At 41.7% G+C, this 24682-nt stretch overlaps 1 protein-coding gene across 1 annotated transcript in view; it reads right to left on the reverse strand.

Moving 5' to 3' along the window:
• Positions 1 to 24682, reverse strand: part of suclg2 (succinate-CoA ligase GDP-forming subunit beta) — a 134174-nt gene that overhangs the window by 14063 nt on the left and 95429 nt on the right. The window lies entirely within an intron of this gene.

Here is a 24682-nt window from a genome sequence, read left to right on the forward strand (position 1 = left end):
ATTCAGTGCTATCAGCTTCTCAGCCGCTCAGTGTCTTTGTACTAGAGTTTTTTCCTGATGTGTTTTTTGAGCTGATTATTGATGATTATTTCCTATGCCTAGGATCTCCAGCGTCTGCTTCCATGCCGACTCGCCACCGCCACCTCCATCTGCACCACAACTGCCGACCAGCCAGCCCTTCCACTCATCTGCCAGCTTTCCACAGCCCCAGCCGGTCCCAGTTCCTCGCCTGCCTCTGCCATCTCCAGCTTCCCACATTTCCCCACCTACCCTTCCAAATACATCCCCCATCATCATCCACCCATCTGTTTTGTGTCTGCTTTTGGGTCCTAAGAACACCAAGCCTTAACACAACATTTATTATGATGGGTTAACAAAGGAATTGGTCCAAAATTAAGCACAAACCAAGGACAAATCCTCTGCACAGTTCTTAAAGTGACACTCATATATGGTCAGCGCAGCTGGAAAAACGCTTTTTCACATCAGTGGAAAACTAATTGTTTCAAAATCTACTCGGGAAAACTTTAAGTAGAGAGAGAGAGACCCCACCCCCAACGTTGTGAACAGTAGGTCATGCACCCAGAGGCTCTGCACCCCAAGGCTATACAACACTGTCACACTGGAGGCAGAATAAAGTAATGTATTGTAGAAGTTAAGAGGGCAGCAGCAGGTAAAAGAGGCAACACTGGGGCTGAACAATAAAGCAATATTTCAATGGGAAGTGGTGACATGACAAACAAAAGAAGCTAAACACCTGGCTAGTTTTCAAACCATCTAATGTGGCTGAGCAACGCATCACATTCAGCTCTTCAAACTGTGTGGTAAAAAAATGTGACTGGCTAGTTAAAGAATAAAACATAATCAAGTACACACGCAGCAGTCAGCAGATCCAGTAGTCAGTGCCCATCCTGCTTGTGACTCCATTCAAATTCAGTAGCTGTCATCCACAAATGTTAAGATGTCCTTTCCTCTCACGGTTCCACATTTCCCTGACAGCTATCAGAAACAAACCTTTGAGTTTTGAACACGCAAAGTTGTGCAAAACAATCTCCCTGTCTGTACTATGTTCACTTAAGCTGTCTTGCAGTTTCTTTGCAACTTTCTTACAAAATAAGCATGAAACTGATATCACTAAGTAGTGAAGCAAGGCAGCTTGTGTGTGTGTGTGTGTGTGTGTGTGTGTGTGTGTGCGCGTGTGTGTGTTTGTGTGTGTGTGTGCGCGCGATTACACTAACAATCTAGCACTTGGTAATTACCCTGGCTAGCTCAGTGGAAAAGTAGACTGAGAGCACACAGGATTAATCCTCCATGTTTGTTTATAATCACTGCTAATCTGTTAGCGCCGATTTGGATGAGCAGCTTGTGGGTGCGTGTGTGAGGGTGTGTGTGTGTGTGTGTGTGTGCCTGTTGTGAATGTGTATGTTTTTAGTGTGGGGTAATGATGTTTATAGGGAGAGGAGATCAAGGACTTGGATAGCTATCAGAGCGACAGCCACAGCATTGTCCTCTACGTGCTATCCAAATGAGCATCTCCTTATAAACAGCGGAGAATGACACGAGACCAGGAGAGGACTCCAAAACAAACGGAGATGTGGGGAGCGGCATAAAGACTCAGGCGTCATCCAAAGAAATGGGGCAAGCTGTTAGGTCAACACAGAGAACTGTTTCATGCTGATTAAGTGTATTGCGCAGGGATGTGACCAGTAAAAAAACAAGGAGGAAAAGCAGGAAAACATTAGCGCCAAACTGCAAATGAGTAGACTCAGATGTTCAAATTGAAAAAAAAAAAAAATCATAACCTCCAGATTGCTCATATTATAATACGTGATGAGCAATAATAACATATTTAAAGAAAAAAAACAGGTAGAGGAAGAGAACCACAGTCCATTTCTCATATAGCAGACACATCAGATTGTATTTTTCCTCATGTACGATGGCCACTTATGGTAGGGTGTTTTAAAGTTATTATCCTTTTTTTTTTTTTTTTAGCTTTTGTTGAAATCAATTTAAACTCTGCGAGAGTCATTTCATAAGTGAGTTAACATCGTCACTATGGTTACTTGCTCTTAGATATATTTAGGGTCATAACTAAAACCCTGGAACACAATGAAGTGAGCTATTATTATATTGTTTTGATAATATGAGTCATTATTTGGGTGATGCAATCTCTTTTGCAAAAAAAGAGTACATTCTGTATTAGTGCATAACTGTGTCTAGCGTATTTTAGCCCTGTTTATGTGTCCTTCGAGTGATTTAACATTACACTTTCACCAAGATGGGGAAATAACAAGAGATGGATTGATAAACAATGGTCAAATTAAATGCGGCAGAGGCTGAGATATATATGATATATATTATCAAATTGCGCTGTGGCCAAGTGCAACATCCAAATTGCAGGAGCTGCATTTTTTTTGATAGGTAAGAATTTTAAGGTAAAATGTGTCCAAAAAACTACCATTATAAATTAAGCATTGTGGTGCTACAGATATACCTCGGCCTACAAATAATAGGTGCTGGAATTTCTAACTTCGATGCAGTACCTTGAAAAATATTGATATTCGATACCATTTTCAATACCACAGGAAAAAACATTGACATTGACAACTTCTTTCCGCCAACTTGCTGAAGGAGAGAAGAGAGAGCCAGAAAGCAGTATTGCTAGTGTTGATATTTCAGAAATAAGTATTGAAACCCTTTTAAATATTCAGAATCAACATACACTCACAAAGCACTTTATTAGGCACACCTGTTCAATGCAAATAGCTAATCAGTCAATTATGTGGTAGCAACTCAATGTATTTAGGCATGTAGACATGGTCAAGACGAACGTGGCGTGGTTGTTGGTGCCAGATTGGCTGGTCTGAGTATTTCAGGAACTGATGATCTACTGGGATTTTCACACACACACAACCATCTCTAGGGTTTACAGAGGATGGTCTGAAGAAGAGGAAATAGCGGCAGTTCTCTGGGTGAAAATGCCTTGTTGATGCCAGAGGTCAGGGGTGAATGGCCAGACTGGTTCAAGATGATAGGAAGGCAACAGTAACTCAAAATAACCTCTCGTTACAACCAAGGTCTGCAGAAGACTCTCTGAACCAACAACACGTCAAACCTTGAAGCAGATGGGCTACAGCAGCAGAAGACCACACCGGGTGCCACTCCTGTCAGCTAACAACAGGAAACTGAGGCTACAGTTCACACAGGCTCACCAAAATGCCTGGTCTGATGAGTCTGGATTTTTGCTGCCACATTCAGATGGTAGGGTCAGAATTTGAAAGCATGGATTCATCCAGCCTTGTATCAACGGTTCAGGCTGCTGGTGTTGGTGTAATGGTGTGGGGGATATTTTCTAGGCACACTTTGGGCCCCTTAGTACCAACTGAGCATGGTTTAAACTCCACAGCCTACCTGAGTATTGTTGCTGACCGTGTCCATCCCTTTATGACCACAGTGTACCCATCTTCTGATGGCTACTTCCAGCAGGATAACGCACCACGTCACAAAGCTCAGATCATCTCACACTAGTGTCTTGAACATGACAATGAGTTCACTGTACTCCAATGGCCTCCACAGTCACCAGATCTCAATCCAACAGAGCACCTGTGGGATGTGATGGAACGAGAGATTCACATCATGGATGTTTAGCCGACAAATCTGCAGCAACTGTGTGATGCTATCATGTCAATATGGACCAAAATCTCTGAGGAATGTTTCCAGCACATTGTTGAATCTATGCCACCGAGAATAAAGGCTGGTCTGAAGGCAGAAGATGGTTCCTACCCGGTACTAGCAAGGTGTACATAATAAAGTGGCTGGTGAGTGTATATTGATAAATCAATATTGATATCGATATTATATATTTATCATTGATTTTTTATTTTTTTAGAGAAAACAAAATGCAAAAATTTCAATTTTCACTAACTCATGCCTCATATTGCAGCTGAAATATCTGTCAACGTATCACAATATGTTTTTCTTGTTTGCATATTGTTCAGCCCTATTTTCAGTCCCAAGTATGTGTCAAGCTCAAAAAAAATACTGGATCCTACATTTCCCACAAAACAACAAAATAATGCTCCTTGCCTGGTAAATGCTTCCACCCTTCAAACACTACATCCTGATTTTGTAACATGGGCTCCCTGTTAAAAATTTGAGGTCAATCTTAGAAAACCCGCATAGCATCAAGAGGGTTTTCTTAGCCTTTAGAAAGCTTCAGAACAAGCCACTGATGACATTATGCAACTGTTTCCTCGGGATGTGCAGCACTCCTCGTGACAAGTAAACTCATCTTCATGCGTAAAATTGGTGGAGTGCCCTTTTAATGTACAGTGGCTATCATCTATCATGTGGAAAGGACAAGTCAAGCCTCAAGGTGTCCATATTGTTCATTTCTTTCTCATACCACACCACTGAGGGGGATCTGCTTCCATAGTTCATATTCACCACACTTTAACCCGCACGTGTTGACTGGCAAACTCAGCAGGTATGAATGTGGGTGATCATAGCTTCCAGGTGCACAGCCAGATGTACTTGTACAGTTCTACAGACGAGTCAAAAAAAAAAAAGCTACATTCACATAGTTTTGAGGGAAAACTACAGTTTTAGTGATATACCCTGTCTCAGTGGCCGGTGTGAATGTATATATGTGTGAAGAGTGGCAGACAGAAAGATTTCAGCAGCAGGAGAGAAGCAGGAAGAAGAAAAAAGGTGTGAAGTGATACTGGATCGTTGGTTCTCAAACCTCAGCCGTGTATCAAACAGTTCTTCTGACAGCCTGTTAAGTGTGCTCTGCAGTTCACAGAGTGGAGGTGTGTATGCGTGTCTATACTCTGCTGCCTTAGGGCAGATGTGTGTGTGTGTGTGTGTGTGTGTGTGTGTGTGTGTGTGTGTGTGTGTGTGTGTGCTCCACTGTCCTGTCCAAGTGTGGCCCACAGCAGGGACACAAGGTCAACACTGCCACTGCCGCGATAAATTTGTACACGGCCAATTTAAAAAAATAAAGGAGACGTGAATATTATTGACCAAATCCCTGGGCTTGAGTCTGTGTGTGTGTGTGTGTGTGTGTGTGTGTACTGTACATCTGTCAGCCTGAGCACCAATGATCTGCAATACATTTTAACTGCTCTACATGTAAGTAAAAAACAAAAATCCCCTTAGGATAACATACTCAAAGTATTGGGGGTAAAGAGATTGTAGTTGTATTATTAGCATATGCGCAATGCATTACCAATGGAATGTACTGTATCTAATATGACATGACTCCTCATGTTAGATGGTACACACTGAGCCACAGCAACATGGGAAACCACTTTATGACAGCATTGTGTTAATGTAATGGTAACTATACAGCGCAGGGTTTTGGTTGGGTAAGACTTAATTTACTGTATCACAGGGTTTGATTCAGGGTCTCATGCACACATGGCACACACACACACACACACACACACACACACACACTTTATCTGGCCCCCACTGGGGGGCAGCAGAGATTTAGATGCCTTTTCGCAGCCTCACCAGAGAAGACTCTATTCTCGCCCTATTTGCAGCCCATTTTTCAACTCTGTCTCTATTGGGAAGAACCATTTTTCTTCCATTCATGCGTCTCCTATTGACACCCATGTATATTAATGATACATAAGACATGATTTATGTCGCTTGGCAAAGAAGTAAACCATGTTTATAGAAATATGGATGTGGTGAGGACTGAGTTGCACTTTGCTCAAAGTTTGTTGTTTTTTCCTTCTTCTTATAATTTCTCAGATTTAGGTTTACAAGCAGGTTGTACAGTCGAGGGGACATTATTTTCCCCGTGCAAAATGACAACTGAAAAAATAAGCAGACATTTGATGTAAAAGTTCCACCACTTCAAGCAAAGACTGCCGATCCAGAGCTAGAACACCACATGCAACCACCTCGCTGTGGTTGAAAGTGAGATAATGTGGTTAAATACTGTGTGCCCCGAGGAAACACAGCCTTAAATTGAAAATACGCAGAGACACTGGAGGTAAAAGAGCAGAAAAGGCAAAACTGTGTGCATCTTATTCATCTCTCTAATCATGTGCTCTCCGAGGACAGCTCATTCTACAACGCAATAAATACTTTGGTCAAGCATATTGGCCCTTTTGTGGTAGACTGCACAGTGCACATTAATGCTTCTTCTAAGCAGGAAACTGGTGTGCACAGGGTTAAATTGCCTCAATGATGAGCTGGCTGAAAGAGTGGGAGCCAGATTTAGGGTCAGTCTCTTTGGTTTGATGCCCTCTCCAATCAAAAGTCTAACAGTGCTCAGCTCCATTCAGCTCACAGCGGCTCAGAAATCTAGCCTTAAAGCTACAGTAGGTAACTTTTATAAAAAAAAAAATAAAAAAAAACTTTTTGTCATATTTGCTGGAACTTTTACAGTTTCAGCTAATACACCCTGACAGTAGTACATGAGACAGATTGTCCATGACAAGAATCAGGTAACTCTGGCTCATCCCAGTGCTCTTAACAGCATTTGCAGGAATCCACAGCCAGAAGGAGTCTCTGAAGCATGTCAATTATTGCTCATTATTATTATTGCCCCCCCTCCCCTGAGCATGCTCTCACCCAGTCAAGCTCAATGTCTGACTTCAGGAGAAGCTCAGCAAACACAATGGCTGAGTAACAACCACCACCATCCCTCCTTTGCCAACAGCAGCAAACGCACCCAAGACAAGTAAACAGAAGAAGAACGATAATGAAAAGCAAGCTAAAAAGCTATACACCTTGGAAAAGCTGCACCAGTGTTTTCTCCTGTGTAATCTCGGGCTTGGTTTAACTCTTTCTTTTGTACGTATTGTTGGCACTGCAGCCTGTGCAGGAGCAGTGATTGACACTGTATTAGAGACTCCTCCTGGCTCTGACTGGTTGTTTTCGTTCAGGTACAGTAGGCTCTAAATGCCATTAGGAGCACTAGGAGGAGCCAGAGGAACACGATTTTCCTCACAGATTATCTGCCTCATGTACTGCTGTCAGGATATAGTGACAGTTTCAGCAAATATGACAGAAAGTTATTTTTCATAAGAAGTTACCTGCTATAGCTTTAAGGTATGAAGCAGCATTGCACACTCCACTCCATCTAAAAATCTCCAACATCACACTCTGTAGCATTTTACCCCCTGTCACAGGAGCGAGTACTGCCTCTTTCCTTAAAGGCATTCATTTCAGGTGAGCTAACTTGGCAGCAGGGTGGATTTCTTTCATCAGAGCTCAGCATACGGCATCGGGTATAATGTGCCAGCTCGCTCTTTTTAGAGGATCTTTGTGTGTTCTTTCAGGCAGTGTTACGGCATGAGCTGGTGCCTTCTACCTGGGTGCCGGTGAAATGATTCAAATTTTACAAAATAGGATCATTGCTGCCGGCATTCCAAACCCCTGCCAAGGCTTTTTTGCGTCAAAGTCAAAAAAGGGCCTTCACAGGAGAAACAGGCTTTTCTGCCTGCTATTATACGCCCCACTAAGTGCGTTCAGGACAAGTAAGAAATGTAACCCAGACAATTTGACATGCTCACGTGGCCCTGTATTGTACTCCTTCTGTGTGTGTATTTTCATGTGTGTGCCTTGGATGCATGTTTGACAAAATATGTGTATTGTTAATGTGGATACAGGCATGTCTACCTCTAAAACCATCAATTTTTATGCCAATGATCATCTGTATGGACTGAAATATAAAGACAACGCTGGAGAGTAACATCTCACATTCAGAAAGTCTTCATATTCCTTCCATAGACCGATAAATAGCAAGCAAACATGATGTACTTCTCTCCTCCAAGTTTCAACCCAGGGGGAATAAAAGCATCGTGTTCCCTCTCGTTCTGCACGGCTACTTGTCACGATTTGCGCGTGCTCTGCTGAATTATCACTCAAATACACATTTTCATGCCCATACCCCTGTTAAGCGCTGCTAATCTCTCTGCAGGAAAGAAAGAAAAGGGAAAGCATCTTGTTTCCTTTGTTACTAGCAAGCAGATAGGAGTAGAAAAAGGCAGGGCTGGAGATGGGTGTGTGTCTCTCTGTGGCCTATTAAGGGCAATTGTTCTGTCTTATCTACTGGAGACAGCCTGTACTGTCGCCGCCTCCTCTGGCAGGCCTTGTTTATTTGTTTTCGATCTGCTGGGAGCCCCGCGCTCAGCCCTGGGGCCACAGGTTAACATGCACCGCTTCCAAATCAAGGCAGGGCCTGCTGGCTCTAATCACACATCTTGGAAGGACGGGACGGCTGTTGGTGTGAAACGATTATTTTGTTTCTGTCCTAGTTTGAAGTGAGATAGGGCTAAACTGACTTACAATATGTTGTTTAGCATTTCTTAGCATATCTTTTGTTAGGACTTGATGTCACAGCATCCATCTGTCATGCTGCATCTGAACCACAAAGTACTGAGCTGCCCACCATTTACTTTAGATGATGGGACAGCCGAAAGGGACGTGAGAACTAGATCCATCTGGACCTATGACAAACTGATGGATGTACTGAATACACAACATTTTCTCCCACACAAAGCAAAAATGTGGCGATATTAAATCATCACTGCCGAGCATTGCTGATATGTGTTTGAATATAGATGACAAAAATGAAAAAAATAAATCCTTGTCTACACAAATAAGCAATACCCTGCCTTGTAACAGGAGATAAAGGGAAGCACTGTCACAACACAGCATTCAGACTTTAGACACAGCCAACAGTTTCTTAGAATCATCTAATTCCTTGAAATTACTCTCGCTGTGTAATTGTGCTTCATGTCACAGCAGAAAGATAAGGCTGCATGGATGAAAGCAAGAGCAAGATTTCATGTGTTCTTTGTCATATGTGTAGGGAGCATCAAATGAGCAACACAACCCATGTCAAAAAAAGATGTTCATATAGCAATCTTTTATGCTACGTTTACTACTTTGAGCATCAATTCTGTCAAACTGGGGAGCTATTTCGCCTGTGCATATCTATTCTTAGAGAGGATACAGAACAAGAAAGAGAGAATGACACAAAGACAGACTGAGGGAAAAGAGGGTCTTGAAGTCAGAGAGTGAGGCGAAGTGAAACAGATGGAAGAAGAGAGATGGAGAAGAAAAGAGACGGAGAGAGGTGATGGGAAGTGGTGCGGTCCCTGGCTTCTATTGAAGGCTAGGATTGGCCCTGGCAAGGAAGGATAAGAGGGAAATAATTATCCGGCCTGCTGAAGCATGACAGCCCCTTCTTGGGACTGCAGAGAGACAGACTGAGCATTATGTCAAAGATTGGCCATGTCACTAGCGGAGACACCTCTTGACAGACAGTAGCATCTGAAGTTTCACTTGACGGTTAAAAAAAAAAAAAAAAGCACACTGCAACAGGCAGCCAGATACCTGCCTGATCGATGCCAGGCGGAGACAAGGTTTCATCTGGGGGACATATAGATGTAATCACTGAACTCAGCCTATCATATACATTACCTGATGTTAGATTCTGTTCGTGTATCATTGACATCCCCAAGCCTGTGGACTGATTTCATGTTATGAAAGGACAGAAATATATACATCCACAGAATCTACTGAACTTACTGTGAGGAAGTTATCCCAATGCCATTCTCAGAAAACAAACGGTGAAAAGTGATTCCTTTTTTAAACCATGACCAAAATCAAGCTACTCTTCGGTCCATATGTCCTGAAAGGGGAGCAGTCTCATTTTATTGCCTGAACCCTACTCTGCATCGATATGTCTCGCTCACATTCATTCACATCACAGAGTCTTTTCACATCTGCCCTGGCCAAGAAGAGTACTTTATGAGCCACCCCCTGCCACCTCCAGGCCCCTCTGACTCCATTTTTCTCTACAGGCCACAGAATAGAATCCAATCAAGGCAGGGATGGCTTTGCTTCCAGCCAAAACGAGGTTTGACTGAAAGTATGGGTGGGTGTGGAAAGTGGAGGAGGAAAATGAGGAAAGGTAAGATCTGGCAGAACCCATGCGACCAGAGAATGGATCCTGATGGCTATTACAGCCTTAAGGTTTGCCATTGCTTGTGAGGGAGCAGCGGGGTCATGGGCCATGACAGCTGCCTTGCGGCTGTGTGTAATCAACCATTCTGCTCCTATCGTCTGACATAGAAATACATCAGTATTTTTTTGCTTTGTTTTTCAGTCAATCAGTTATAGCACTGTGGGGTTCTGTACAAGTCAAGTGTATTTATATAGCCCAAGATCACAGGCTCATGAAAGCTACAGTTCGTCACATTTACAGACAAGTCCAAGATGTCAGGTGGGTTGGGGGGGAGTCATGTGATGGGGCAGTTTGTTGGAGTTAGGGAGCGACCAGATATGTAATCACATCAAAGCTAAATCTCGAGCTGCAAATTAAAAAAACAAAAACACAAACTTGCTTTAGGGGGTGAACACACCATTACAATTTTTGGGCCACTAATATTTATGATTTGGGTGTAATGACTGATCAAATGGGATGAGCTCCATTCCAGTCTGGGCCAGTTGGTGTTGACAGTCGGTAGATAAAATAACACAACATGTGGTGTTTAATGATTGTAATCGTTTGCCTTCTGATCCAATCACTGCCAGACATTCCCATTAAGATTATCTAAAACATGTTTGACAGGTGTGAGCAGCACAAATAATACTAATTAAACAAAAAAAAACTGTCTAAAATGGTGAGCAAACATAAAAGCAGTGCAGTATGTCACGACTGAGAGTATTACTATATAATTCCTTCCTGGTTTTACCTAAACTTACTTTTTCACTTTTGATTGTTTTCTTTGAAAACACAGTATAGATGAAAAAAGGGAAGCTGTTTTTTGATGGATCTCCATTTTTGCCGCAGTGATGCAACAACTGATGTTCTCGTGGAATTTGGGGGTTGCCTTGTGACAAGTATTAATCATTGTCTACTGGCAGTTCAAGTTTGTTTGTCACTATATTTATTCAGTTGATCAATATGTCCTTCTTCCTGACTGTCAAGGAGAAAGAAAATCTGTGAATGCTGGTGGAAACAAGTTATGTGTTAGGTAACTTATCTTTATAGGACTCAAAAACCTTAAGGATTGTTGCCAGTTTCTGTGTGGAGCGCATTGCAACACTGACTGATGACAGATGTCTGCAGATGTCTTTCTGCATTCGTCTGTGACAGACAGCTCGTTATTTTAGATTTGGATTTACACAATTCCAGGGTATTATTATGGTAGAAAACTGAAGGGGCAAACATACTTTTCTGTCTAATTCCAAAAGTGCTCCAGCAGATTGATATGTGCAGGCTTGAAAACCCCACATATGGCCTTTGCCCATAGGCCCTGCACCACATTTTCTAGGTAGCCATGGCTTGCCAGTCCATGGAGATGTGGATTTTGACCACAGGATCAGAGCCAAACCATGACAGTCCCCTTTTGTAACAACACAACGTCTTGATACACTCATTGGCTCAATGTGTGAAGGTGGCAGGAGAGAAAGCACCATTGCTTTGATTAAGATTGCTGTACCATTGTAGCTCCTGCCAGCCTTACACCACAGAACTTTTCAACCGATTTCACTGTGGCAGACAAATGTTTTATGTCGGTGTTAAATCATGAGAGTTTTACCTCAGTTGGTATGTGCTCCTGAGATCTTAATCGTTTGGTGTAAGGTGGTCATAAATCTCAGTCCGAGCTGTCTTAAGTCAGTCTTCTTCTTGTCTTGACGTTCCAACAAAATCAAACATGTTTAATATTATTAAAGGTTTAATATTACTGTAAGTTTTTAGTCTTGGCTCAAGCTTTTGAACACTGTCAGCAACCAATAGCTGCATTCTCTCCAGTGTCAAACAAGAAGCAGCAAACCAGGTAGACAATAAACATGCAAGGGACTCCAGGGAAGCCCTACATTTTTGGACTACTCTTAGATCTCTTGGACTGTGGAAAAGGAAGAGAAACTGTTGGAGTTGTGGAGAGAACAAGAGTTGGTGTTTTATTTGGTGTGTATCTGATCCACCAACCTGCACTTATTTCTAGTCAGAAATCTTCAATTTTTGAAATGGTTTACACCTTTATCTTGGGTGTCTGGAAGTAGATTTTTCAGACACATAAAGAATTGTTAAAATGTCATATTTCTGAAAGGGACTTTGGTGTAATATTTTCAAACAGGAGCAGGATGGGAAAAAATCAAGTTTTTGCAAACAGTGACCCTGAAAGATCCCCAGTCTTTGCAAAACCTTACAGTGTATGAGTTAAAATAGGTGAGTTAGATGTGAGCGGGTGTCAGGCTTTAGTCGTTTAAAAGTATTTTAAGTCTTGTAGTGTATGGTAGGCATAATGATGGTGGTTTTGTTCCAAGTCAACTTCCCTGTACTTATTTGTATTTAACAGGTAGCACCCTCACTGTTAGCTAGCGGTACCACAGAAACAGCCACAAGAAATTCAGAGGCATTAACCACCCCACTGCGGAAAAAAAAGCAACAACAAAAAACAAAACCTAACAAAAACAGTATGTGTGATCCAGCTCCAACACATTATCAAGGTAAATAACACCTTTTACTGTTACTTCCTGCCATGTGTAAAAATCACGCTGTGAACACATCACAAGCTCCGATTGTGGTTGCTCGCTGCAGGCATGGATCGGCATGGAATTTCCGAACTGTTTTGAAAAATGCCAATAGTTCAGAGAAATCAAGTAAGTTTGACTTTGACTGTCGAAGCAATTTGTGCTTTGTAACATGGATCATTATGTTCCTGGATGTATTTGAGGTTTACAGTGGCCATGAATGGATGCATAACGTCAGTGTTTGCTGTTGTGTTAAAGTGTACACTGCTGACAACGAGCACGACGCTTTGCTGAATTCATACTGTTTAACCTGCCATCATCATGTCAACAAACCAGGATGTATCCAGGTGGCATTTCCACTCTCATGTGCCTTGTTCTTAGAGATTATTAATAAATGCCGTCATGGTGTTCTCGTTCAATATTCTCACTGAGTTCATACATCGCTTGCAGCTGCTCTCAGATTTGTGATGTACAGTTCATTTGTGTGGAGTTTTTGGTATGTATCACATAGCATAAAATGCCACATTGAAGTGAGAGTCAAGCAACTAATAGGACATGACATGACAAGGAGTTCAAAAACAGCGCAATCTCCATGAACACATTTCCAAAAACATACTGTGCAAACATCCAGTCATCACTGACATTATCATGATTCACATATAAAAAAAACAAGCTTTCATCTTGACACAGTTTGAATTTGAGACCAACCATTTGTTGCCTCGGGGCAAACTGAATATGTCTGTGAAGATGCATTTGGTAATGTAGTTCATCTTGCTTCTGCTGCTGCTTTATAATTTCAATTCAGGCATTTTATCTGTAATACTTTGGTCAAATAGAGTGGTCAAAGTTATATATATATATATATATATATATATATATTTATATGTATATTTATATATATCAAAAACTATCTGAAAGTAACTAAGTGATGGTATTGCCCTTCCTCTTGCAAGTATGATAGGTCATTAACCAGTGTAGGACCTAATATCTACTGCTCCATCCAGCTTGCAGAGGGACAGGATTTGAATAGCACAGACTGGTAGAATATATGAAAATCAGAGATGAAGTCCTCTAAATGTGTACTGTGTAAGGTAATTCACTATAAAATGTTGTGCCGAGCTTAAGTTACTCCCATCAGACTTTCCGAAATTGAGGACAATTACACAAACCAACGCTGGCATGCGTGTGGGAGCAGGCGTTCTTTCATTTCCTTTGATTCTATATGTACCTCACTTCCTCCCCTTTCTTAATGTGTCCTTGGTTTGACTGTTTGTTATATATTTTCCTGTACGTACAAAAATAAAATCTTAATAGTGATGCTTTGAATGTGCTACTTGCTGCTCTTGTCAACGTTCTTTTCTGTCACCAGCTAATAACTCCTACCAATTGGGAGAGCCGGGAGTGAATTCCCAAAGCACCTTAGGGGTAATTCTGAAGAAATAAACACAGCTGTACATAATACACAAACAGTGTTTCACTCTGTTACCAAACTGGCTCATTAAAAGGTGGGCTGTAAAACGGTACAGCAGTAAAAACGTACCATCAAATGAAACCTTAATATCAAATCAAGTTTAGTTTATTGTCATAGACATTAAAAAGTACAACATACATTTGAATGGGTCTGCCCTAGCTCTCTTAGCACTTAAAACTATATATAGTAACTACAAGACGTGGCAGTCAATGAAATAAAAAAGAAATTCTATGGAAACTGTTGTATTCTTTAAGGCACTACCATGACTTCTAATCACATTTAGTTTCACTGGTAGATAATAATGTATTTACATCTCCACTAGATCAAAACTGTCCTTTATTGTCTTATCATTAAAGGGCCAATGTGAAGGACTGAAAGGCATCTATTAGCAGAAACTGAATATAATATCCATAACTGTGTTTTCATGAGTGTGTAACCTGAAACTAAGGGTGCTTTCAGACCTAGAGTTTTTGCGCTTTGGTCCGAATCAGGGACTAATTTTGTTACAAAGTTGCATAATTGCCTAGAGTTGGTTCATGTTCTCACGGCAGCGTTTACAAGTGGACCAGATAAAATGCCTTGTGTGAGAAAGTTGCTTTTGATTGGTCAGAATTTCCATGTGGGTAAAATCCAGGAAGTAAACAAAATATTGAAGAAGTGTACACTTGCAAGATAAGTGTGACACTTTCTAATGTCACAATGGAGGGACGACTACGCAGGTTGATTTTAGCGCTGTCATGGTGGACAATATCGCTGTCATTGTTCATTTTAGTCAAACCATACAGTTTGAAAACAAGGCGCGGCTCCAACTAGAAAACAATGTTTTGATGCATTGGATGTGCTGAATGTGCATATTAAGGCAGTACAGGAGGAGGCGCACATTAATAATCCTCCAGGGCTGTAACATGCTCATGTTTAACCCAAACAATGTGTCATGTGACTGCACTTGGTTCAGATCGAGGTCGGAACACGTTCTCACCACAGACAAACTGTACCAGAGTTCGTTCGTAGCCGGACCGAGGCCACCTCTTCAAGAAGGTCTCAGTCCAGTTGTTTTGGTGCGATTGCTGTGTTCACACCTGCCCAAACGAACCACAATTAGGGGGCAAACAAACTTGAGTTGAATTGAACCGAACCAAACAGGGCAGGTGTGAAAGAACCGTAAGAATTGTTGTGTTTTCGTTACCTTAGAATGAGCTGTTTATATCTATGTACGGAGCAGGTTCTCTTACGTCATGTTGGTCCACAGTAGCCCAGAATGGATAAAACCAAACACTGGCTCTAGATAGGACCATTTCTGTTTTGGTGTTGGCCACCATAGTTCTCCTACATGCTTGGCACCCCAAAGAGATTTCAGTTGGTTGCAATCTGCACCTTCACTGCCAGATGCCAATAAATCCTACACACTAGACCGACAATGGACACTTTAAGAAAGTTAAATCAACTGTGGACCAAAATATGGATTATACTGTTCATTCAATTTATTTCAGTACTTTTTTAGTTCTGGATAATATCTACAGCCCTACTTGTTATGCCCCCATAATCCCCACCAATCAGAGGTTAGTGCAGCTTGCATGTAGCCTGAGAGGTGATAAAAAAAAAGTCCACAGTGCTCCTACAGCTTATTGCTGTGAGCGTTTGGTAATGAGTGAAGGCGACACAGATGAAAGCATCAGGTCCCATGGGTTACCACTTGATAACAGTGATAAAAAGAAAGGACTGGTGAGGATCAGTTACCCGTGTTGGCTAATTAAGCAATAACCGCATTGTCTGATGAATTCCAGCACCAGCCCATAACAACTACTCTGTCCTCACATCTCATGCATGACGCAGAGTGAGGAGGGGAGATGCCGACCACTGCGGTGAGCGGCAGGATTGTCAGATGTCAGTGAGGGATGTAGAGCTCGTCTCCTGCTGCTCACCTCAGGGTATTCAGATGCCCCTGAACCCATACACAACTTACCGTACACACATGCACACACACAATCCACTTTGCTGTGAATTGGACTCAACAATTGGAGCCAGTGTAGGGCAGGCATATTATTCATCCCCAGAGGGTGTCGTGTCACTGCTGACAGGCAGACATAAATATTCCTCAACCTCTTCACCAAGGGTTAATGGCTGTCCATCAGGCAGCAATGAGACATACAGGGCCTGGTGTAGACACACACACACAGTATGGGCACTTTCATTTGAATAGCAAGGTCACTTATGGAGATGGGGAAAAACCAGGGCGGACAGGAAGCCACATGAGGCAGGTACAAATATTCTGCTTCAGCATGTTTACATGAGCACACATACATAGATGTATACACAAAATGCTACTCACTCACCTGAAATATACATACAAATATACAATCGAGTACACCCACGCACATTTGTGTGGATACGTTTTTTTTGCTAAGTCAGACTGAGGCTTTACCAAAAAAGTTGAGCATGGCTCTGTGTCTTGCTGTGTTTTGCTCTACTCTGCTCAAAGGAAGGATTATTTTATTTAACTGAGGAAATGCATAATAGTTGGGGAATGGCATGCATAATCACCTCGGAGACTGGCTACAACAAACCAGCAGCTGAATATAAAAGAGCCAACATTTCCCGCTTTGTTCCTAATGCTGCACGGCCAATCAAAATTAATTTATTCTAATGTATGCACACAGAAGGTCAATTATCCAAATGATTCCAGTTCAGATTGCACCTGATCTTGGGAGCCAATGAGCCATCGAAAGGGCAGATGGGTGTGCTTTGCAAGGCAAATCGTCGCCCCGGCCTTTTTTTTTTTTGGTCACCTCCTCACTATTTGCATGTCTAAATGTGCAGGCCATCCGCTCACCTTTAGTGAAGTGCATTCCACTAATGGATAAACAACTTAGCATTTAACTTGTATAGGAGGAGTCAGGCCACAGAACAAGGCTCATATACAGTAGGGGTAGCATCGGTTAGCTTCGACAAAAACAGCGATGTAAAGCCAGTCTGACCATTCAAATGGTAATGATGTCCTCGTGAGTCTTTTTAAGGTGAGCACAAAGTCATCACACTGATTGAAAGTTGGAATAAACAAGTCAAATGGGGAGAAATTATACAGATTAAAAGTTATTTTAATTTTTGCTTCAGGTTATCTGGTCTGAAGCCTGACTTCACTGTAATAATATCCCATTAAGACTATTCTCTGTATACTCACAGAGCAGGCATGAAAAAACTATTTAGTCATCTTTGTGAAAGCACTCTAATTGCTCTTTGGCAAGTTGACAGGGAAAGCTATGTGTGTTTACAGAAGTTCTCAAGTTTTTGACTTCACTTCTCTCCTCTCAAAATAAGTGGCAGCGTATCTGCAATTTTCGCAATTAACACCTGTTCCCAGCATATAAAATCGAGACTCTGTTCCTCATACTCTCTCTGTCCCCGCAGGCACCCCTATGGTGATGTGGCGGTGGTAGTGCCTCCTCTGTGCTCTTTGGTTTATTTTATGCGCTTTGCAACATTCGCACACCGTTCTCACCCCCTATGCAAACCTTACACTACTGACACCACACATGAAGGCACCCCATGTCCCTTGATGTTGTTATGTGCATAATTAAGTTACTTTTGCTATATAAATTATTTAATCTAAACTTTCAAATGCTGTGTCTGACTTTGTTGTGGCCCTAAGAGTCAGGTCTTAAAAAGTGCAACAGTTTTCTTAGAATACAAGAAGATACATCACCTTGGGGTCTCTTCCAAGCTTCCAATTAAGCAAAAACAAGCAGATGATAATGATCTGGTGCGAGATTTCACTGTGTGAAATCAGCCACACGTACATACAGCAGCAGTGACATACATTACATATTTTATGACCAACAACAGAGAAAACAAAAACATACTTACTGGGGTAGATATGTGAAAGATTTACCGGGAGAGACATAAGGTTGGATACCGTTCACACCTGTACCCAACAATACCTTCTGTCAGTACTTCACTGTGTTATTTGTATTTTTAGTTTGTTTGTGTTTTTTTTCTTTTCCTTTTCCACATTTCGTTTTGTAAATGCATTGACCAGAAAATGGTTGTCACAAACAAACAAACAAAAAAGAAAGGTGTCTTATCATCCCATGTGTGATGGGCCAAAGGCATGACACCGAAATGAATAAATGAATGAATGTAGACTAATTGTTGAACAACCTGCTGTGAACAAGTGATTCCACTCTTCTGCTCTTTTCTAATCACGCACAGAGTCAAGTCTCTGTTTGTCAGTCTGCTTGCTTGTGTGTGTCTGCTTGTCTTTCTCACTCGCTGTTTTGACACAACTGACAAATATGTGGAATAAGTATGTAATTTAAACGTCACAATCACAAACAGACGTGATACTAGACTATTTGTGAAATAAAATAGAAAAGAAAATAGACCAGATGCTCGAAATATAGCCCTGTTTCCACCAAGCAGTATGGCACGATACAGTTCAGTTCAGTACACTTTCTTTCTGTTTCCACTGTGACAAGTTGTGGATGGTACCAATGAAGCCGTTCCATTCCGTCCCCATTTATGATCACCCCTCTGTTGGGGTACCTAGCACACAGATCTGGTACTAAAAGGTGGAGCTGTGAACACTGCAGTCTGTTGATTGGTCAATAGCAGATGGTCACTCATGTAACCACTGTTTATACCGTGAAGAGTTTTACATATATTAGGAAAAAAATAACTTAATTCACTGGGCTGACTGCTGGCAACTTTTAAGGTGGAACGTTAACTTGGAATGTTAGTCTATACATGAGTTGACAACGTGAATCCATTGGCACACCTTAAATTTCACTGTGACAACTTTGTCCATTCCAGTAGTTTTTACTGTCTCTCTTGGATGACATACACTTTTAGAAATGGGTTCAAAATACACATGTTCATTTTGACCGAATTATGTGAACTGCATATATTCTAATCCTCAGAATATGTTGTTCCTGTGGGCTCGGGCAACACTAAACCCCTGAGCTTGCCTGGGAAGGACTAAATGCACAAACCTGCTATTCTTAATATCACATGGAGAGAGACTCTACCTGCAGCCTGTTCTATTTTGTTCTGAAAATGTTGGCGTGCAACCTCGTTCTGTGGTCCATAAACAAGGTGTAGCCTTCCATGCGTGTTACCGGTGATAAGGAAATAGCCTACAGCAAGTGCTGAACGGAGCAGTAAGTGACAACAACCCTGCCCACATTTAAGGGTACTGTTTGTGGTGGAAACATTTAATGGAAATCGGGTCTAGGTACCATGTCTGAAGGGTTACTTTTGGTTCCAAAGGTACCATACCTAATGTGTTTGGTGGAAACGGGGCTTATTAGCGCTGCAGCAACAGCACTGGGAAGGGGACAGAGTTCTGTTGCCAGCTCCGCTGCTGACCATGTAGCTCTGTGGTCAGCTTCCTGGCTTTGGGGCACTTCTCAGCCCTTTCACCTCCTGTCTGATCTCTGTTAGCGGCCATGGACCTCTGTGGCTAGCTTTCCAGCTTCGGGGTGCTTCGTGGTGCTTTTGCCTCCTGAACCTTGCATTCTTACCCAGACACACTTTGGGTACTGAAATTTGATACCAGCTGATATAACGTGAATCGGTATATGGTAGCACATAATTCAGTCGGTACCCTTAACCTACAGGGTTTGGTGCCCAACCCTAAAGACAGGGTCACGAAACACAAAACAACAGATAAAGGGAGGAAAGGAGGACATAATGTTTACCTCTGCAACTGGATGTTTAGATTGAGAGGCAATTTAGTGCAGGCTGGAATAACCTCAGAAAGCTGTAATTCTGATGAATGAGAGGTTATCCTCATATGGCATTCTCAACCTTTCCTGGCTCCCTCCAAGCCTCTCCACAGAGTGGCTCTGATTTGTTTTTCATTCTCGTCAATAACCAAATCATGACAGTTATTGAAAGGCAATGACTGCTTTTTGGTGCCACTCAGCTGCAGCTAAATTACTCATTTACAAAGATCAAATAGACATATTTCACTCTCCACTCCAAGCTTCTCTCCTTCCCTTGCGTTTACCACATGTGGGTCCTGTGAGGTCAGAGTAAGAGAGTGCTAAATTGCCAGAAACACCCAAACCTGGTCGAAACAGATGGGCACAATCAGAGTTTAATTCTCAAAAAGCCTGACATGGATGTATACACTGACTGGGCATGTTAGCACATTTACCACATATTTTCTTGAAGCAGTGGGAGCTGTTTCACAGAACTGTCTCATGTCTTCAAGTCTCATCAAACGGAGAGGTGGTCTGCTCTCATATGCAAATGTGAAGGATTTTTAGCTGTCTTCCAGGGGAGCGGGGCGACCAATGGTTCCAAGGCTGACATTTGGCCCTGCAGACTTTTGATGGAGCTCTGGAGAACAGAGCGGCATATCAATTAGCCATTAAGGGTTTGCTCAGGTATTAAAGGGATCAGAGAAACCAATAAAAGCCTCTGGAGGAAAAGGAAGAGGCTGAGTAGATTCCAGATCGATGGAGGTCTCATCTAGGGGCTTGCTCCATGTCAGGAGGGGCATATAAGGTGGACAAATAATGAGACCTTTGAACTGCAGGTGCAGGCTGAGGCTTTTATCCTAATTAAAACCTGTCAGTAATTTAGCTCCTCCTGATGTCTTGTGGATGCTGGAGAGCTTTGAGCTGGTAACAATGAACCTTGTATAACCCTTTACGCACCTGGTTAGTTCCAGTCAGAAAAATAATTATCCATCTAATACCAGGTTAAAAAAATTGTCAAAACAAAGCAAAGATAATTATTTATTGAGTCCACCACAAGATGCCTCACCATAACTTCAAAACCCCAGGAGACATGAGGTTTTTCCAGCACTGAACAACTAAAAAAAAGAACATGACATCTATTTGTACAACAAGCGTTCCAGTGAGTCTTCTTATTACAAATGGGTGCCGACGATAGTTCAGACATGTTCCATCAAGCTTATTTACAGCAGATCCTATATAGAGTCATTTTAACTGCTTTTCAGTATCATTGAGTTCAGTTACATCTTCTCTAAACGCCCATCGATGTCTTAATGCCTGTGGTCTATTTTTGTCAGACCTGTGCACATCACTGAAGCTTGGAACAACATGTTTCGACTTGATATATGTTGCAGTAGTTAAGATATAATATATATACATCTGTCCATATTCCTTATGCAGGTAACTATTTAATTGACATTTTTATATTTAACAGAAAAATATAAAGAACTAAAATAGAATGCATCACATCACGAGCCCTTGCATTTTTAATCTACCTGATGAAGGGGGCTTCAACCACTGGTGCTTTTTCTGTGTGCATTCGTTTTCTGCCTCCATCACTAGCAGCCTTGACTTGTTTCTTGTAGTCTGAGGAGACTAAACAAGGCAGCCTGAGGACCGCTACATCTTGCTGCTGCATCTAGTTAGCTCGTTTTTGGCAGTTTTGTCATGAGCCTCAAGGAGACTGTGTTTTTCATTGAGAGAAAATGACTTCTTCTGTCCTGTCATGTTTTTAATGTGCACGCAGCACCAGCCTCAGGTAGCCAGCTGGAAGCAGGCGGGTTACTGCAAGGCAAAGTAAAGATAAAAAAAAACCCACATTAAATTGTTTTTCTATATGTTGTCATGTCTGAAAAAACCCAAATTATACAACAAGTAGTTATGACCAAGCAATCTGATTGGTTAACGAGACATTAAGAATGTGCTCAAATCAGCATAACGGCACACCTGGCTCATCACTAAAAATATTACTCCGCCATTTCCATGGCAACATTGTAACTGCCAGAGCAAATACCAGAAGGCTACAATACTGCTAAAAAATGGATCGTTTTGTTGTTAATTTTGATCTACACAGCGGACTTAGTTTAATGAATGGTTAGAAGAAGATGAGGATGCTGCTGCTGTTGCTTTAGTACATACTGGAAACACATGCTCTATATGTAGTCATGTTTATGGGCTAAAATCTATGGAAAAACTCTACATAATCCTGAAAATATTATATAGCCTAACATGTAGCCTAAATATAAACACACTGGAACATCTAATCAAGTGGACTACTTGATGACTATATTTAAATAATTTAAACAGCATTTGTGTGTGAATGATTCTGTCCAAAGTGGTTTCCACTGTAGTGATACTGATAGTGATACTGTAGTATCACCATTCTCTGTCCTGTTGTAAAGAAGACAGAAAAGCAGCAACCTCCAGGGCTGAAACTATCAAAAACTGCAGTTCTTTGAACGGCCAAATGAGGCTGGCTCCAGAAGCGAGTAAATCTCCATAGAACCCTATGCTAAAATGCCCAAATGTACACCAGATATAAATATGTTTGACATGACAATTGTACAAGGGAAATAATTTTTACATAACTCACCCATTTACTTTTTATTAAGGCTTAAAGTTATGCATAATTAAGGGCGGGCCACTTTGAATGACTGCGGATAGTGTCCTCGGCTTCTCCGTCAGATCCACCCCTCACTCCTTTCACAGCTTCAGCCTGTCGCCCAAATATGGTCACTTCTGGCTCCAATAAAAGATGGCAACATGCGTGTTGCCTAACGGGGTAATGTCACGATAACTATTTCCATTATAGTCTATGAACAGAATCATAAGATGCACTGTGCAATGTTTTACAGATATCATGCAGTAGGCCCTATCAATTGAAATAAATGATCACGATGAATATGAAATATTGGAGTACCTTGAGATATAATATATTCCAGTATATTAGAGTTTAACTGTTTTATGGACTTAATTTATGGACTCATAAACCTGGATCTTGTGGTAAAATTGTTTTGTCAACTACTGGTTTAAAAGTCATGAATGTACTTTTACTCTAAGAAAGATATTGGAAATTTCCCCAAGTTCACTTCCACGGCAGCTGGGCAACTCTATTTGCTTAGGAAAATTGTTTGATATGATTGAAAGCTCCAGAGCAGCAACTACATGAACTGTGTTGTCAACTAGTATTTCCACAAGGTCAAGAATGAACTTTCAATCTCGGTGCTCAAAACTTATTTCCCAAGCCTCCTCAGAAAATCTGCCAAAAAAAGCTGTAAACACTGTAAAAATTTCCACTGGACTCTACGACTGTGCCGCAGCCGTGTCAAAACTGAATTGTGAAATGTGTATGATGGACATTTGGGGTTATTCACTGCTGTGGGGAAGCGTATCGCCGTTCAGTATATAGGCTGCATGTATCCTATGTGTTTTAATATTTTAACTATGACTTTGACTTGCATCCCGAGCAACCACGTCTATACAATCTTCTCAATCCTCCAGCACATACAATAGCACTGAAAGAGTCAACGCAGGGTCAGGAGGGGTCTCCAGTCCCACATCTCATTCGTTCTGCCAACCGCTGTAGTAAAACTCCACTTAATTCATTTTTTTCCAGTCCATAAACTCTACCTCCAGCACCTTTAAAATCACTAGTGTGTTCCCCACTCCTGCCTTCAGTGAACCAGTGAGTGAGGTGCCACACTCGCCTCCAATCCCCACCTCTGCAGATAAACTCTTTCAGTTCCTTAAGAATAAACAGGAACACCCCCATCTTACCACTCTATCAACCCACTGTCCCATATACCAGTCAACCACGGCAGGCTCGGACTAGCCTGTTTGTGTGTGTGCTTGTGTGGGTGCATGTGTGGCGGAGAGCGAATGGAAGTCTTCTCCGGCAAGATGAGCTCCAGTGATTACAGGCTGAGACAGTTTTCTAATTATTCTGTCAAACATCAATCCTGTGGGCTGATGCAGGCCGTCCTGTGGCCTGATGGACAATGTAATCACTGCTAGAACCCCCTCCCATCCCCCCCACTCCTCCACCCATTTTACCGCTCTCTACACCCGTTTCCTCCCTCTCTCCTCACCCTCTGCTCTCTCTCATTTTCGCTTCTTTATCGCTCTTTTCAACACGGGTCTCTCACTCACTCACTCTCTGTCAGTATTCTTCAGCTCGTCTCCTTTCTCTACACACTACTTCAGCCATCCCTGTGCTTGCAACAAGGAAGAAAAAAAAAAACTCTGGATCTAAAGGAAAAAAATAAGAATGAATGTCATAGGGCTGTTAAGAATGATTCAGCCGGGTGTAGGAATAAGGAAACATTCAAACACAGTACAAAAGGCAAATATGGGGGGAAAAAAAAAGGAGGAGATGGAGAGAATTCATGTCAAGCTGCTGCAGTCCACAGACTGAATTTTACAACTATATGGACCACATTCATGAAACCCAAAGAAAACTGTAATGAAAAACACGTTTGTAAAGTCACATGGGAAAGTTCTTAGCTGTTTTCTACTCACTGATTGAAACTAGCTAAGTGGTCGATCAGTTTAATGCTGAAACTATTTTTCCATTTTAATTCTGACTGACAAAAAGAGATGTTCACTGTTGCCTGGTTGATATACTCTCCACAGGCTGGTCTGTGCTATTTAAGGGTGCTTTCAGACCTAGAGTTGTCTTGCTTTGGTCTGAATCAGGAACTAATTTTGTTACAAAGTTGCATAATTGCCTAGAGTTGGTTCGTGTTCTCACGGCAGCATTTACAAGCGGTCCAGATCAAATGCCTTGTGCGAGAAAGCTGCTCTTGATTGGTCAGAATTTCCATGTGGGAAAAATCCAGGAAGTAAACAAAACATTGAAGAAGAGTACACTTGCAAGATAAATGTGACACTTTCTAATGTCACAATGGAGGGACGACTACACAGGTTGATGTTAGCGCTGGTCATGGTGGACAATATTGCTGTC

Source organism: Epinephelus lanceolatus, chromosome 1 (genome assembly GCF_041903045.1).
Source record: "Epinephelus lanceolatus isolate andai-2023 chromosome 1, ASM4190304v1, whole genome shotgun sequence".
Lineage (NCBI taxonomy): Eukaryota > Metazoa > Chordata > Actinopteri > Perciformes > Serranidae > Epinephelus > Epinephelus lanceolatus.